Source organism: Setaria viridis, chromosome 9, assembly GCF_005286985.2.
Source record: "Setaria viridis chromosome 9, Setaria_viridis_v4.0, whole genome shotgun sequence".
NCBI lineage: Eukaryota > Viridiplantae > Streptophyta > Magnoliopsida > Poales > Poaceae > Setaria > Setaria viridis.
The window spans coordinates 31193578-31209204 of record NC_048271.2 but is presented as its reverse complement, the minus strand read 5'-3'; the positions used below and the strand labels follow the sequence as shown (position 1 = coordinate 31209204).

Sequence of the window (15627 nt, the reverse complement as noted above, 5' to 3'; positions counted from 1 at the left end):
GCCGGATTTTGACACGTGTTTTGAATTGGCGTCAAGGGAGGAAAAGATTGGCCGATGCGGCAAGCTAAAAGCTACAGTTGGGAATCGCACTACAAGAAACCTGTTAATCTATGATGAACCAAATCTGTCACAGATTGCTGAAAAATCGTCATAAAGCAGCATCTGTGACGATTTTTTATAACGTCGTGTATTGAGCGTCATAGATTAACGCAGGTGACGTTATCTTCGCTCCCTTCATTTTCGTCATAGATTAGCACAATCTATGACGATTTTAAACTGTCACAAACCACCCTCAGGCCCGTGTAGCCCAGCCCAGGCCCAATGTTTTGTGACAAAAATGAATGTCACAGATTGTTGCCACGTGGCAGCCAACGTGGCTGTGACTAGTGATGTGGACGTGTGATGTGGACGCTGACGTGGATGATGATGTGGACAACGACGTGAACGTTGATGTGGACATGTGACATGGATGATATTGTGGCATTCACAGTGACATGACAGATGATGTGGACACTAACGTTGCAGATGACGTGGACGCTAACATGGCAGATGATGTGGCATTCACGGCCCATTTTAGAACTGGGCCACTCAATTGGGCCATTTTTCAGCCCACAAATATCACAATGACCATTTCAGCCCACAGATATCACAATGACGATTTCAGCCCACAAATTCAATCTAAGCCCATATATCACAATGATCATTTCAGCCCATAATACATAGCAAATTATATCAACCCATCAACCAAAATATAACAGATAGCATACAGTTTGCTTCTAGAAACAGTTAGCATGAACAGAAGGTACCAAAAAGCATGAACAGAAGGTACAAAAACAGCATACAACTCAGCATACAGTTTGCATAAACAGTTAGAATAAAAAAGCAGCTACCAAAAACCAAAAACCAATAGCACCAACAGTTAGCTTGGTCGATTTTGACCCAGAATAGGCTGAAGCTTGGCCTCCAACTCAGCTTGCTTCTTGCTCATCTCCTCTTTGTCCCTTATCCTTGTCTGCTCAGTTTCATGCAGTTGCTTTGACAAGTCTTCCATTTGTGCGTGCTGGTTGCTGACAATCTATTGAAGCTCAGCATTTTCCCTCTTCTTCATTTCCAGTTGTGCACTCAACCTTGGTCGCTTAGTCTGCATTCCCACATTGCGAAGGAACACACTCTTTTTGTTGTTCTGCTCAAGCACACCAGCTACAACCTGAGCCGCAGACTTGGGTTCTTCACCTTCTTTAGGTTGTGCAGCCAATTGGTTTTCCATTTCAGTCTAGCAAGCAAGCAGCTAACATGATTCAAGATCATGGGGTAGTTTAAAATATCCAAATGAAAATGGCACCATTAGGGAGTAGACTTACAATAACCGATTGCACAACAGGCATAAAGCCTTTCCTTTTCTTGCTGAAGTGGCACGCTTTGAACAAATCAAACGCATCAGGTTCCTTATCCTCGTACTCATCTTCCTGAAAAATTTAGTGTGTGTGCTTCAGGATGTGTATAATGAATAATGCACTACAGCAATGTAAAACATGAATAATGCATATGGCAAACAAATGTAGTTGTTCAAGACATCTGCCAGCATCAACTCAAATCCATGATGAACATAGGAATATACCTATATCAAATCTGAGCACAAAACAAAAGGCAGTACAGAAGCATAGCATCAACATGAATAGCCAAAGTTGAGATAGCCATCTATTCTTCAAAATCAGTATTTACTGCTATTGAACTGAACTTAACATCATTAGCAGAGATAAACTGGTAGCTTGCATGCAATGATATAAATAGAACATGAGAGCTTACTGCTACGGAACTGAACTTAACACAATTAGTAGAAATTCCACAACTCACGGAAGGTAACCAAATGAACAATCCTGATGTAGATTCACCATGCAGTCACCATATCAAATCAGCAAGAAAACTCACCGTGTCTCAACATCCGCCCACGTGGCCACACACCCATGTGCCTCAAACAGGTTAGTACAAGAGTTAAGACTATGCATATGCAGCAATGGAATTTATTGGATTTCAGCAGTAGAAATTATTCTGCCCACAAGGCAAGTAGTCTGGGGTCAGTTCTTAATGGAGATTAGATGTAGGGTATGTGTTAAGTGCAATTAGTCGATGTCACATGTACCTCCTTGTGCCAACCTAGAACTACATAGCAGCACACTAAGAGATGCTGCTACCAGACCAGTAAGACTAGTTTACTCCATTTTGTATAACCACAAAGCAATCAAGTCAATTATATACTAGTCAATGGTTCAGGAACTTGTTTAGACACACTGATGTTTGACAAGCCCAGTTTCTAGTAAAATAAGTGAATGGTCTTGCCACATCAAGCAAGAATGTACGCATATCATTATGGAAAATAATCTGCAGCAAGAACTAATGATCTACAGCAAGAACTAATAATCTGTAGTTATACAAACTGATCTATGCAGTTACTACCAAGAACTAATAATATGCAGCAAGAATTAATGATCTACAGCAAGTACTAATAAACTGTAGCAAGAACATCATTTGCTAAAATATGATAGAGCAGCATGACAGAATGGATATGCAATCAACATTATTGAATGTTTAGGCAATACACCACACCCTGAGAGGAGGGGGGTGACCTTTCATGTATAGATGACAATAGGCTGATAGTACAATAGGAAGCTGTATAGGCTGGAAGTACAAAAGAGAGAGGGAGAGTACAATTGTACATATCTAATAAATATGACAGAACATCGACATGGCAAACTTACCATATTTTCTACAAAAATCGGGTAGCTACGGGAGCCAGTTGTTTGATGTAAGGAAACGTTGCCTCGATTGTCTTTGTTCTTCTGGCATACCTCCTACATCACATATAGAATACATGTTAGACAAGTGGCAAAGTATCATGTACAGGGCAAGAGTAGGTTTTTGGGCAAAAAATACCATTTTTTGGGAGTCTTCCATAATTCCACAAGCTCAATCCATTCTTCATTACTTGTTGATTTCACAGGAGAAGTCTTTGGAACCAAATGCAATGGAAAAGGATCAAAATATTGTTGCTTCAGCTTGTGTCGTTGTTGGCGAACTGCAAACTTCATCATTTCAAGGCAACGGTGTTTAACCACATCATCATTTGTGTCAATGTTGAACTTTGCCTATTCAGATAGAAGAACATATATAAGAAATCTAATATCTGATAAAATGAATAGCTTTCAAGACATTTATGAACAGATCCTATAGGATCAAACCATGCAAGGAGCAAATCAAATCTGTAAATGGCAATAAAATTACTATACAACATCTGTTTATGCTTATAATAATGCATGTTTTCATGTACTAGGCAGCAGGGTAGTATGCATGCATGGTTCAAAACAGGGAGATGGGGAAAGGCCTTGGAGAATGTACTTATACGAAGTATTCCCAAAAAAGTATCAATCACTGCAGAGCGTCTCCTGTACTCCTTCCAGTGCGTGAGCACAGGCACATGGTTCCTGACCGCAATGTTGCATTCACTTGCAAACTTCGCAGCAACAAGAGGTACCAGGGGCCTGATATTCCCTTCAGGTATGACAATTGGCAGCTTGCCCCGATGAGATCGGTTCATCCTATGGAGACCATGTCCCATATTAACTCCTCGCTTCCTTTGCTCCTGTTGTCCTAGTTGTAAATGGTCATTGAAAATGCAATTAGCATACACCAACCAAAGTTGTAATGCAATATCGAATATGGCAAAACATGGTAGACAAACAAACACCTTCATTGGTCCTTGGGTTGCCAGCAACAGGTTGGGCAATGACATCAGTTGTGTCAGCCATGGTGTTGTTGTCATCATACAAGTCAAAACCATCTAAAAATGGTAGGCAATAAGAACACATTCACCATGCAATCAAAGGCATTTGAATGATAGTTAGAAAGGCTCACCTTCATTTGGCAAATTGTTGTGACCATCACCTGGTAGAATGACATCAGCTCCATCATCTAAAAAATAGCAGGAAGTAAGAGTGCATTCATCAGGAAATCGAAGGTAATAGGAAGAAAAAACATGGTAGTAGAACTAGCCTTGAGCATCAACTTGCAGAATGGCAACAGCCGGTTCAACAGCTTGGCTCACATCAGGGTGTGATGGAGGTGGCACATGGTTGTCACTTGGTGCAAGACTAGCCTGTGGAGGTGGCACATGGATGTCACTTGGTGCAAGACTTGCATCAGGCTGAGAAATGCGTCTGTTTGACTTTGGTTTTGTAGTAGTTGGGGCAACTGATGCATAAACTCTCTTATGAGAGCGAAACGTGACTCTATTAGGTGGTGCATCTGATCCCTGGTAGAAATGGAAGCCTGGATTAGTGAATAAAATTTCTAGATAATTATATTGCATTACCAAAAAGATAGCAATATAAGCCCTGACAAGATGGAAGAATTATCACCTTAGCAATGTCATCATCAAACAAATCTTGTTCATAGTCAAATCCAGAATCTTCTCTATTTCACCGTTTTGTCTTGTTCTTGTCTTGAGAATTTGTTGTTCTGCTTGCATGAATGGGATTGTAAGGAAGAAGACCAAGTTGCTCCAGCCTTGCACTGTTCCTCATGCATTGTCGGAAGTGCAACTCTTCATACGGATGGAGCGGTGCTAGGAAGATGTAATGTAACAAGAGATTAAAAATGATCAGTCCAAATATTATGCATTGTCGGAGCCTAATATTATGTTCCACAAGCATATATCTGTCCAAATAATACATAGGACTGAATGTAAAAAATAAAGCCCAAGTACCCTGCTAATTCGTCTAGGCTGAACTAGCATGCCCACAATATGAAGACATGAGGGGGCTGCACAACCAGATAATGGATGAAAAAACTGTGGATGACAGGTAGATGGGGAAACTAGATGAATTACCAGATAATGGATGAAAAAACTGCAAATTTTATTATGGCACATACAAACTAGAGCACATATTTTAAGCATATTGCAGCACTCAAAAATATTGTAGCACTCATTGACATATATCTAGAGCACAATAAGCATTGACATTAAAATATCAGTAGAAACAAAACTTGCTGAGCAAACACTGTTAGAGAAAAGGGGAAAGCTAGTGCTGCCAAATTCCAACTGATTAAGTTCTATAACAAGAGCCTATCCACATAAGAACAACTAACTTAAGGATAATCTTCAGCCATTTACTACACACAAGAAGCGATTAACAAACACGTGTAGTAAGGTTCTTAACAGAATAATAAATAACCATAACTTAAACTTGGACATGAGCATTTATAGATTACTAGTTCTACTGCAGAAAGAAGAATTAGGAATGCCTGCACCATGTCACAGATAGCACTACTAAGCAACCAATGTGGACATGAGCACATATACCTAGCATCCCAAGTCCTTTTGTTTTCTTGGGCTGACCCTTCATCGGCATGGTTGGTTGGCGGCTAGGGCTTGGCTTGCAACGTCGTAGTGGCATATGTGGTGGCGGCTAGGGTTTGGCTAGGAGTCGTGTCCGCCGCGCCCATGGAGGTGAAGGGAGGAGATGAGGGCACGGCGGTCGGTGGAGGAGGAGATGGGGCGAGGCAGTCGGTGGAGGAGGAGATGGGGCGAGGTGGTCGGCGGAGGAGGAGATGGGGCGAGGCGGTCGGCGGAGGAGGAGATGGGGGTGCGACGGCGGCGGCCGAGGTGATGCGGTCGGCAGTGGGAGAGAGAAACTGGGAGAGGTCTGTGTGGTGGCCTAGTGGGTGCAGGTGTAGGATTAGATTTAGGGCGCAGGTGGTAGGAGGAGGAGATTATCGAGATACCCTAAAAAAATGTGGGATTTTTGAAGGAGGAGGGTATTAGCATCAATTGGCTCTGCGAAAAATTTTGGGCTGGCGCCATTGGACCGAAGAAGGAGGCGAGGTGGCCAACTAAATTCAGCCCAGCGCCTTATGTTAAGCAATTTTTTTAAAATTCAAAATTAAGGTACTTTTGTGAACCAACTTGTACATAAACTATATTAAATACGATGAATACATTTTTCTCATGTAGTAGGCAACATATATAAGTTATCATGTAGGAGTTTCAATAATTTCTAAGTAGATTTGGTATTTTCTATCAATTAATTGACTTTTAATGTTTCATTGAAAGTAATAATAAGTTGAACTATGTCCCTCCATTAAGATTCCAAAAATTGCACAAAAAAATTTTTTAGGTTCATAAATTCCATTACAGACCATGTACTGGAGATGGAGACAAATTATGTTGTCTTCTAGAGACAATTCAAAATTTTATCTCCAAATTAGCATGTAATAATTACAAAATATCTAAATTTGTTCTAAAAATTCTACAAATTGATGTGGCATCTTATTTTTGGTTTATAATTAAGCTTGTAAAAAATTAACTATTTTGATAAAGTTGGAGCAAACATTGTTCACAAATGGAGACATATCTCACATAGTTCATAGTAACTCAAGTCAAACTTTAAGATTTAAGTAGCACTTTACATGTTCGAACTTGTATTCACCTCAAAATTGGATAGAACATTATATTTACCATGAAATTAGTAAATATGAAGTTATGTTACCAATTGTTATGCAAAAAACATGTTTTATCTACTTTTTTTGGTGGAAGAAAAGAAGCTATATAAAAATGATACATAAAATATCGATTTTGTAATGTAGTATGCAAACAACTAAGATTACATGAAATTTCATGATTTTGCAAAAATTTAGAAAAAAAACCCAACAAATTTGAAGTTACTATGACCGAGAAATACTAGTTACAAGTTCTAAGTATAGATTAAAAAGAAAAAACCTACTACAGGGAGCAACCTCAGCGTGCCACGTAGTCCAGGTTGAAGCAACTCAACCAACCCGGTGCCGCCACATGGTCGCGAGATGTCCACTAGAAATTTTGTATATAAAATAAACCATCTTCATTTCAACGCAAGTGTAGTAGTGGTTCAGTGGTACTTCCTGCACTCTTCCTTGACTAAGGTCGCGGGTTCGATCCCTGCGGTCGGCTTCTTTTTGCATCTTTGTCCTTTAAAAGTAGGGAAATAAAAAAAATCTTGCTCCATCGCGGAGTCAAACCGCGGCCTACCCTGTCCCAACAAAGAGCACAACCATTGAGCTAATCACGTGTATTCTTTTGTTAGGGATCTAAAATTTACTTTTGACTAATAACGAGTCTACTTGGACATCTCAAGTTAGTAAACATACTGCTTTCAAACTTTAGCATATGTATGGAATGCTATGTATGCAAATTCAAAAATTAATCTTTTAGCATCGCAGAATCTATGTACACAGAGTGCAACTCAAGTTTGCAATTGAAGTACGAGAAAACAGCACCAAAGGAGCCATTCCATCGAGTTTAAGCATTATTCCTACAATAGAACAATTAGACCTGAGTTTCAACAACCTGTCGGGGACTGTTCCAGCTTCTCTTTACAACATAACAACGCTGACATACCTTACATGGGCATGAATAGCCTCACTGGGAAATTTCAAATAACATAGGACATACCCTACCAAATATTCAAACACTGATTTTGCAAGGACATAATTAATGGGAGACTTATCAGTTACATCATTAGCCGCAACAACCAGCCTTCTTAAACATCCTAAACTTGGTTGGGCATGCTTGCAAAGAACAGCCTGCAAAGAACAAAAAATTGATAGGAACATAAGCAAACTGTCACAAATTGTTAGGAATAGCTCAACCAGAACAGCATGCCTGCAAAGAACAGCCTGCAAAGAACATCCTAAACATGGAGATGAATGGAACAAAACTAACTAATGGTTAGCTAACAATGGGTTTCTAATCAGCTTACAAAGAACAGGAAATTGTCTAGTGGACTTTCAGCCTGCAAAGAACTCAGTTACTTTTAATCAATTAAATAGAACAGAAGCAATACATAAACCGATTGAACTGTCCCTATTACAAATTCTCAATTTAAATGAAGATTGCATAAAAAAAAGTGTCAAGAATGCTCACCACTATCAATTTAAAAACCTAGCACAACCCTTTGGTAGCAGTTATTCATCATCACCGTCAACATCAATTGTAGCACCTCCTTCATCATCGCTACAATACTCGAAAAGTGTGTCATCTTCTTCCTCTTCACCATCAGTGTGATGCCCTTCTTTGTGGCTTTCTTGAACCAACCGAGCAATTTCAGCAGCTTCAAAGATAGGGCCTTGTTCATCATTTCTATTCAAAGGTATATCATATGCCATGTCTATCACTGATTCTCGCCTTCCATCCTCATCACAGCATTCATCCTCTTCATATGCAGCAACATTATATTGTGCGGACTCGGTTTCCCTTACATTGTAAAGATGCCTATGGTCATATGTCTGCACAACTTGCCAATTTTTACCCAACTTGGTGTCTGCCAAATAGAAGACCTTCCTAGCTTGAGTGGCCAAGATTAAAGAATCATCCTTATACCATAGACTTCCAACATTGATGCTTTTAAAGAAGCCATCATATTGAAGTTCAGTCCTCTTCCCATCAAGTTTAAACCAATCACATTTAAACAAAACTACTGTCCTCTCATCAGAATGATATTCTAACTGAATTATCTCTCTCAAGGTTCCAAAAAAAAGAATGAACTGACCATTGTGTGTACCTTCTGTCATTACTCCACTGTTCTGCGTTTTCTTATTCTTATCACGATCAACAATGTTAAACCTCACACCATTCACTATGCGTGAGGTGTATTTCTTGACTCTAAAATCAGGACCACATGCCAAGGAAAAGATATCATCATCCACCTCTTCTTCATGAGTATCCCGCAACCTAACGATCTGGCACATGCAACACATACACATTAGAATTTCAGGAAAAAAAAAAGCGAGAAATATATGGATGTAAACTAACATGATTCCTGAACCAAGCCTGAAATCTTAGCTGAATCGTTCTTTCAATGTTAGGCACCCCTTCCCTCTCTAATTCATCTCTAAACATTCTGCAAAAAAAAAAATAGAAGTTACCATATGTGCAACACAAAGGTGGCAAAAAAAATAAGACAATAATTACAACTTACTTCACATATTTCTCAACTTGACTACAGTTGTTAAGCACATACCACACCATTTGATCAAAGTCATTTTCATCATATTTCAGTTCAGATGCAGAAGTAAAACGAACTCCATGCCCAAAAACATCAACATTGTATGCCTCTTCATCAGAAAAACCTAAATTCCTTGGTTCCCGATTAAATCTTGTTTCAACATCATCCATGTATTTAGAGCAAAATGTCAGGCATTCATCAGCAATATATGCCTCGGCAATTGAGCCTTCTGGCCGTGCCCTATTCCTCACATAGCGCTTCAAAGTGTACAACCGCCTTTCAATTGGGTACATCCAACCATATTGCACAGGACCTCGGAGTAATGCCTCATCAGGTAAATGGATAGCAAGGTGTATCATGACATCAAAGAAAGCAGGGGGAAAATTTTTCTCAAGCTTCACCAAAATAATAGGGATCTCTTTCTTCATTTCAGCCAATACATCCTTGTTAAGTGTTCTGCTGCATAATTCCCTGAAAAACTTCCCTAACTCCTCTATTGCTTCATAAATGTCCTTGTCCAAAAATCCTCTCATGGCAGCAAGTAAGATTCTTTGCAAAAGAATGTGACAATCATGTGTTTTTAACCCTTGTACCTTGGTTCCATCAGAATTTACACATCTTGAGATATTGGAAGAAAATCCATCTGGAAACTTCACCTCATGTAAAAATTTACAAAAGGCCTCCTTTTGTTTTGTGGACAAGGTATATCGAGCATGAGGCATCTCACCATCCTCTCTAAATTGCAGCCCCTCTCTAATTCCCAAATCTTTCAGATCAAGTCTGGCTTTAGCTGTATCCTTTGTCTTCCCAGCTATGTTCTGAATTGTCCCAATGAGGGCCTCACAAATGTTTTTCTCAATATGCATAACATCAAGATTATGTCTCAACTTCAAATTTTTCCAATATGGTAACTTCCATAAACTAACCATCCGGCTCCAAATCCATCGCACATGACCCCCTTCCATGTCAGAACGTTGCCTCTTCCCACATTCTTGTTGCTTCCCAGGTCTAACATCTTTAACTTTCTCCAGTTCAGCCAGTAGCTCTTCTATAGAGAATTGACTTGGTTGGTCATTGCTTTCATGAAGTCCAGCAAACTCATTGTTTCTCCGCAGATGATGTCCTTTTGGAAGGAATTGAAAATGCCCAATATACCCAATTTTGCTCCTTAGTCTGTATGAAAGAGGGTGGTTGTCACAATGAGTACATGCAAAATAGCCTTTTGTGGTACGCCCTGAAAGAGTACTCAAAGCTGGGTAGTCATGGATGCACCACAGAACTGCAGCACGAAGGCTAAATGTCTGACGAGTATTAGCATCATAAGTACGCACACCCTTCCAAAGCTAAAGTAAATCTTCTATAAGAGGCTCTAAAAATACATCAAAGTCCTTCCCAGGTGATTTAGGTCCTGGAATAAGCAAAGCCATCATGAAGTTTGACTCCTGCATGCATGCCCAGGGTGGAAGGTTGTATGGCACAACAAGTACAGGCCACATGCTGTATCTTGAGTTCTGTTCTGAAAAAGGATTGAACCCATCAGTAGCAAGTCCAAGTCTAAGGTTTCTTGCATCTTTCGCAAAATCTAGATATACTCGGTCGAAATGTTGCCATGCCTCGCCGTCAGCTGGGTGGCTCATTTTCTTCTCACTAGGCTGCCTTTTTAACTTGTGCCATTGTGCTTCTTCTGATGCTTCTTTGGTTGCAAACATCCTTTTTAACCTAGGTGCCAATGGAAAATGCCGCAACACTTTCTGTGGTATCTTCTTCCTTTCTGGGTCTTTCCATCTTGAGAGACCACAAACAGGGCAATTGTCATACTTGGTATATTTATTTCTGAATAGCACACAATTATTGTAGCACACATGTATTGATTCATATCCGAGACCTAATTCTTTTAAAAGACTCTTTGCATCATTATATGATTTTGGGAGTGTATTGCATTCCGGGAATGCCTTAGCCAATAGCTTCATTACTGCAGAAAAAGCAAAATTGCTTATCCTATACAATGACTTCATATGAAGCAGCCTTACCACAAAAAAGAACCTTGAAAATTTGGTAAAACTAGGATAAAGTTGACGCTTTGCCTCTCTCATGGCCATTTTGAAAAATGAATCTTGTTCCTGAGGTTCTGCATTACCTTCCTGAATTTCTCCATCATGTCTTGTTTGTTCTTCTGCAGTGTGTAGGTCTCCTAAAACCGCTTCTAAAGGATCAACACCATAGTTGTCATCCTCTATCAGTTCTACATCATGTACAGAACAATCATCTACATCATGCACATGAATAGGATCATCAATAAAATCTACATTCAAGTTCTCTCCATGATGAATCCATCGAGTATAAGTACTGTCCATTCCATTCATCAATATGTGCTTCTTCACTCCAGCCTGACATAGGTATTTCTGATTAAGGCATCTACCACATGGCATAGAATTTCAACATTGTCACTGAATTTTCCATGAATGAAGCTCATAAATTCTTTCACACCAGCAATATAGTCAGGGGAAAATAATTTTTTATGCACCCAAGATCGATCCATCTGTTAAACCATAGCACAACAACCAAAATGAACAAGTCGATCTACACCAATTCAAAAGCAACACTCAACACAGCTTAAAAAAAATTACAGATACCTTTGTCAAGGCCGTTGTTGAGGTGGGGAAAAGGGTATGCCTCGAACCAGCAGGGTCGCAAGCCTGTGATGCTGTCGCTGTCGTGCTCCCGAGACCGTTCATGCTAAGACGGCAATGGCGGGCAGTGGCCGTGCGGGATGAGGCAGCAGCAATGGCGGGGACTGGTACCACGGATGGCGTGCCAATGGTGGGTGGCGGGAAGGGGACGGAGTGGACGGTGGCGACCCTGCTGGTGGACGGTGGACAGTGGCAATGGCGGGATGCTGGGGACGGAGTGCACGACGGCGGACCTCCTGGGGACGGAGTCCAGGAGGTGGAGACGGTCGGTAGATATCAGATCTCGATCCAATCGATTTTCCAAGTGGTGTGTAGTTTAACCAACGAGACAAGTTGTATATACCAGTGAATTTCATCTAAGGAACACAATAAAACAAGTAGCTCAGCGGTTAGGCACGCAGTCCGCTTCCTCAATGCTTCCTTGAGGTCGCGGGTTCGAGCCTCTTTGGTCCGCACCTTTTTTTGGGATTTAAAATAAAGTGGCCGACGTGGCCCTACGTGGCGGAGCGGCCGACGTGGCTGTTACATGACGTGGACTCAAACACAAGCACTTCTTAATAAACCAGAAACAGTCATAACATCACATGTAGCTTAACGGTGAACATGTGTGCCTCTCTCATGAGATCTTAGGTTCTAATCCATTCTACGACACTTATTTCCTTTTTTTTCCTATTTTCGGATTCAAATATTATATTTGCTTTTCTTTTTCCGTTACCCTCATTTTTTCCCAAAAATTCTAGTATCATGACAATTCTAAATTGAATTGATAATCACGACGAATTTATTATAACGTTACAGATTTTGGACCACTTTGTGATGAATTTATTATTACGTCACAGGTTTTGGGCCGCTTCGTGACGAAATTGAAAAAACATCACTGTATTACGGGCCTCATATCCACTCTGACATATTTGTGACATGAAATTGAAAATCGTCACAGATTGTGTACAGTTAGTGACGTTCTCTGAAATCATCACAGAAAATTCGTCATAGATTAATAGGTTCTTGTAGTGTCGGCCGATTGCTACAGTGTTTCGGCCGATTGACAAAAGGGGTCAGTAAGGATTGGCCGATTGGGAGCTAGAGCGGCTGGCCAGTATGGGCCTAAGGTGGGCCGGAGAAAAGATTAGCTAAAGAAGAAGGTTGGCCCATGGGATATGATAACCAACTTCGATACGAGTTGTGTTTGTAAATATTTATTATTATTTAAAATTAGAGATAGATCCTAGTCGGTTAGGAAATCAGTTGTAATAGGCTATAAATAGCCACCTCTAGAGGTTTGTAAAGAGAACACATCAATAAATACAACCAATCTACCTTTTCCTCGTACTTTACTTTCAAGTCGGCTACTTCGCCAAAATATCTTTTTTCTTTTACGAGTTCGTACGGGTTGGCAGGGCTGCATCGACAGGATCTCTGGCCGATTCTGTAAGTTCCGCTTATCGAATAATATCTAAGCTTTAACTTCGGGCGCATCGCTGTTGTTTCGTTTAGATTTATTCACCAGTTATCGATATTAACTAGAATTATAGGTTCTACCTGTCATTTTAGTTTTTATCACCAGTTATCCAGCTTGAGATACGAACTGTCGGCTTTTATTGCTTTCTTTCTCTGTTATCATACAGCCGATTAGATCTATTCCAAGTGTTGTTTTCCTAGCGTTGTTTAGTTTGCTCCAGTAGCTTTTCTTTACAATCGCTACGCGGTATCGGCTGTTTTATAGCTGGTTACCTCTACAGTGAATCAGCCAATTCGCCGACACGCTGTTGAATATAGATCGGAACTCTAGCCGATCGGAAACCCTTAGAATTTAATATTTTTATTTCCTTGTCAATCAATGGGTCAGATTGACTGCCACGCCGGGCGAAACGCACCAGGGTGATAACCTGAACAAGAGTTAAGCAGATTCTCCCGAGTCGTGTATCCGACGCTAAGGATCATCGGCCAATTCTTAGCGCCGACAATAGGATGTCCTAATATCACTTTCATCGTTATTGGGAGAGTTGATTTTGTAATCTCCCAAAATCTTATCCCAATCCAACTACCCATCTTGGGAGAGTCACAACTCCTAATAAAGGGAGAGTTGGGGTGAATTATTGTATTGTCCCAATAATTTATTGGGAAAAGGTAAAAGTAAATGGAGACTGCTGAAACACTATTTTGTTATCAGCTCTCCTAATATGGTAGTTGGATTGGGGGAAAGGAGCCTGCTGGAGATGCTCTAACACTACTCCACCAAAGGTACCCCCAACTTTGCAGCACAACTTGTCTATCCTACATTGTCAATATAGCACATTACCAAATTTTCATTCTCGGCCAATTCTTGGATTTTGTTCTGTCACCGCGTACAGTATAAAATGAGTACAAAAATTTGCCAAAGAGCACACGCATGTTTTAGGTGCACAAAAAAATTATTTTTTCTGTTCTTCCGATTTGCATGGTGATTTCTGATCCGTGATATATGGCTGGTATTGTGCACTAGTAGTAATCTTCTATTACAAGGTTAGCTTTATGGATATATTTAGGGTTTGATTTTGTCAAGTCCTCGGAGCTTAGCATGTTGTATGGTTGGTCCGTTGGTGCACCACCATACATAGTAGATGGAGGAGAGAGACGGCGCGCGGAGGAGGGGGCGGTGGTGCTGGTACCCGTGAGGTGCTGATGGGAGACTAGAATTTGGACGTTATATGCATCACGGTGGGTGGGTGTAGAGATTGGAGGAAAAATGCAGCCATTGGATACAGTTCACATGGAGTGATCTAGTCACTTGATGGTGAATCATAAATGAAGTTGATTACTAGCTGCTTCTTGGTTTTGTGTACATGAGGGCTACTAAGCACTGCTCCCTTGATTCCAAAACTGCAGGTCGTTTTAACTTTTCTATATACATAAATTTTACTATTTATGTAAATATAACGTATATTTAGATGCTTAGTAAAAATTATGTATCTACAAAAGGTAAAATGACCAACATTTGAAAACAGAGGGAGTAATAATTATTTTTTTGAAATAAGGGGAGTAATAATTATTACTCTACCTTTTGTTGGTTTGGAGCCGTACTCTCACGGTCTGAAATTGCTAGTCATGTCCTGAAGGATTTTTCATCCTCTATACTCTGCTATGATTTGTATGCCCTGATCCACTCTCCAGGGCAGCTTGAGATCTTGCGGCTTACTTGCATGATGGGCTGCAATCTGCGGCCCACCTTTTCCAGGTTGTGTAATGGGCCGTTGGCCATTTTGAGAACTGTGAACGAGTATAGTACGTGCAGTTGGCCAGTGCATTTAGCACCATGCCACCACGTATTAAGACCCGCTCACTCAGCACCACAGGCGCTGTCACCCTCCTGCAATGATTTGTCCGTGCTCCCGTCCATGGCTTCCATGAAAAGAAATCTCCTTCTTCTAACACTGGTTAAAAATATATATTGCTTCCAAACCCCTTTGTAGATTTCAATGTTAAATACTTGGTATAAAACTGGAATGTCAGGGCCTCAGGAAGATCGATTATCCTCGTAAATGGATATCCATCAGAGAAAGAAATGAAGAAAGTTCATATCGAGCTTGTAGTTCCCTTTTTTCTCTTTAATATTGATTATACATATTCCTCTCAAATACCCTTTAGCTTTCATAGTTATTAGTTACTTCACATAAAACTGGAACGTCAGTGGGGATGGATGATCCTGGTAAATGGACAATACTATAAAATTACCTAATACTGTTGGTTCGGATTTCAAGACCGTTTCTACAAAGTGGTTTCCAAATCGACCGGAGCTAAGCATTTGTCAAATATAGGAAAAGTTCGGATAAACCCATAAACTATTTCTCCGTACAGTTTCCCCTAAACTGTACCTTTGGTTCAAGTTACCTCTAACACAATTTATCTTTTTTGTTTCTCCTCGC

The 15627-nt window shown here is 40.3% G+C and overlaps 2 pseudogenes; both read right to left on the bottom strand.

Moving 5' to 3' along the window:
• Positions 1-919: 919 nt before the first annotated feature.
• Positions 920-5405, bottom strand: LOC140221173 (uncharacterized; annotated as a pseudogene).
• A 2590-nt stretch (positions 5406-7995) lies between these two features.
• LOC140221500 (uncharacterized) lies at positions 7996-11574 on the bottom strand (annotated as a pseudogene).
• Positions 11575-15627: the final 4053 nt, after the last annotated feature.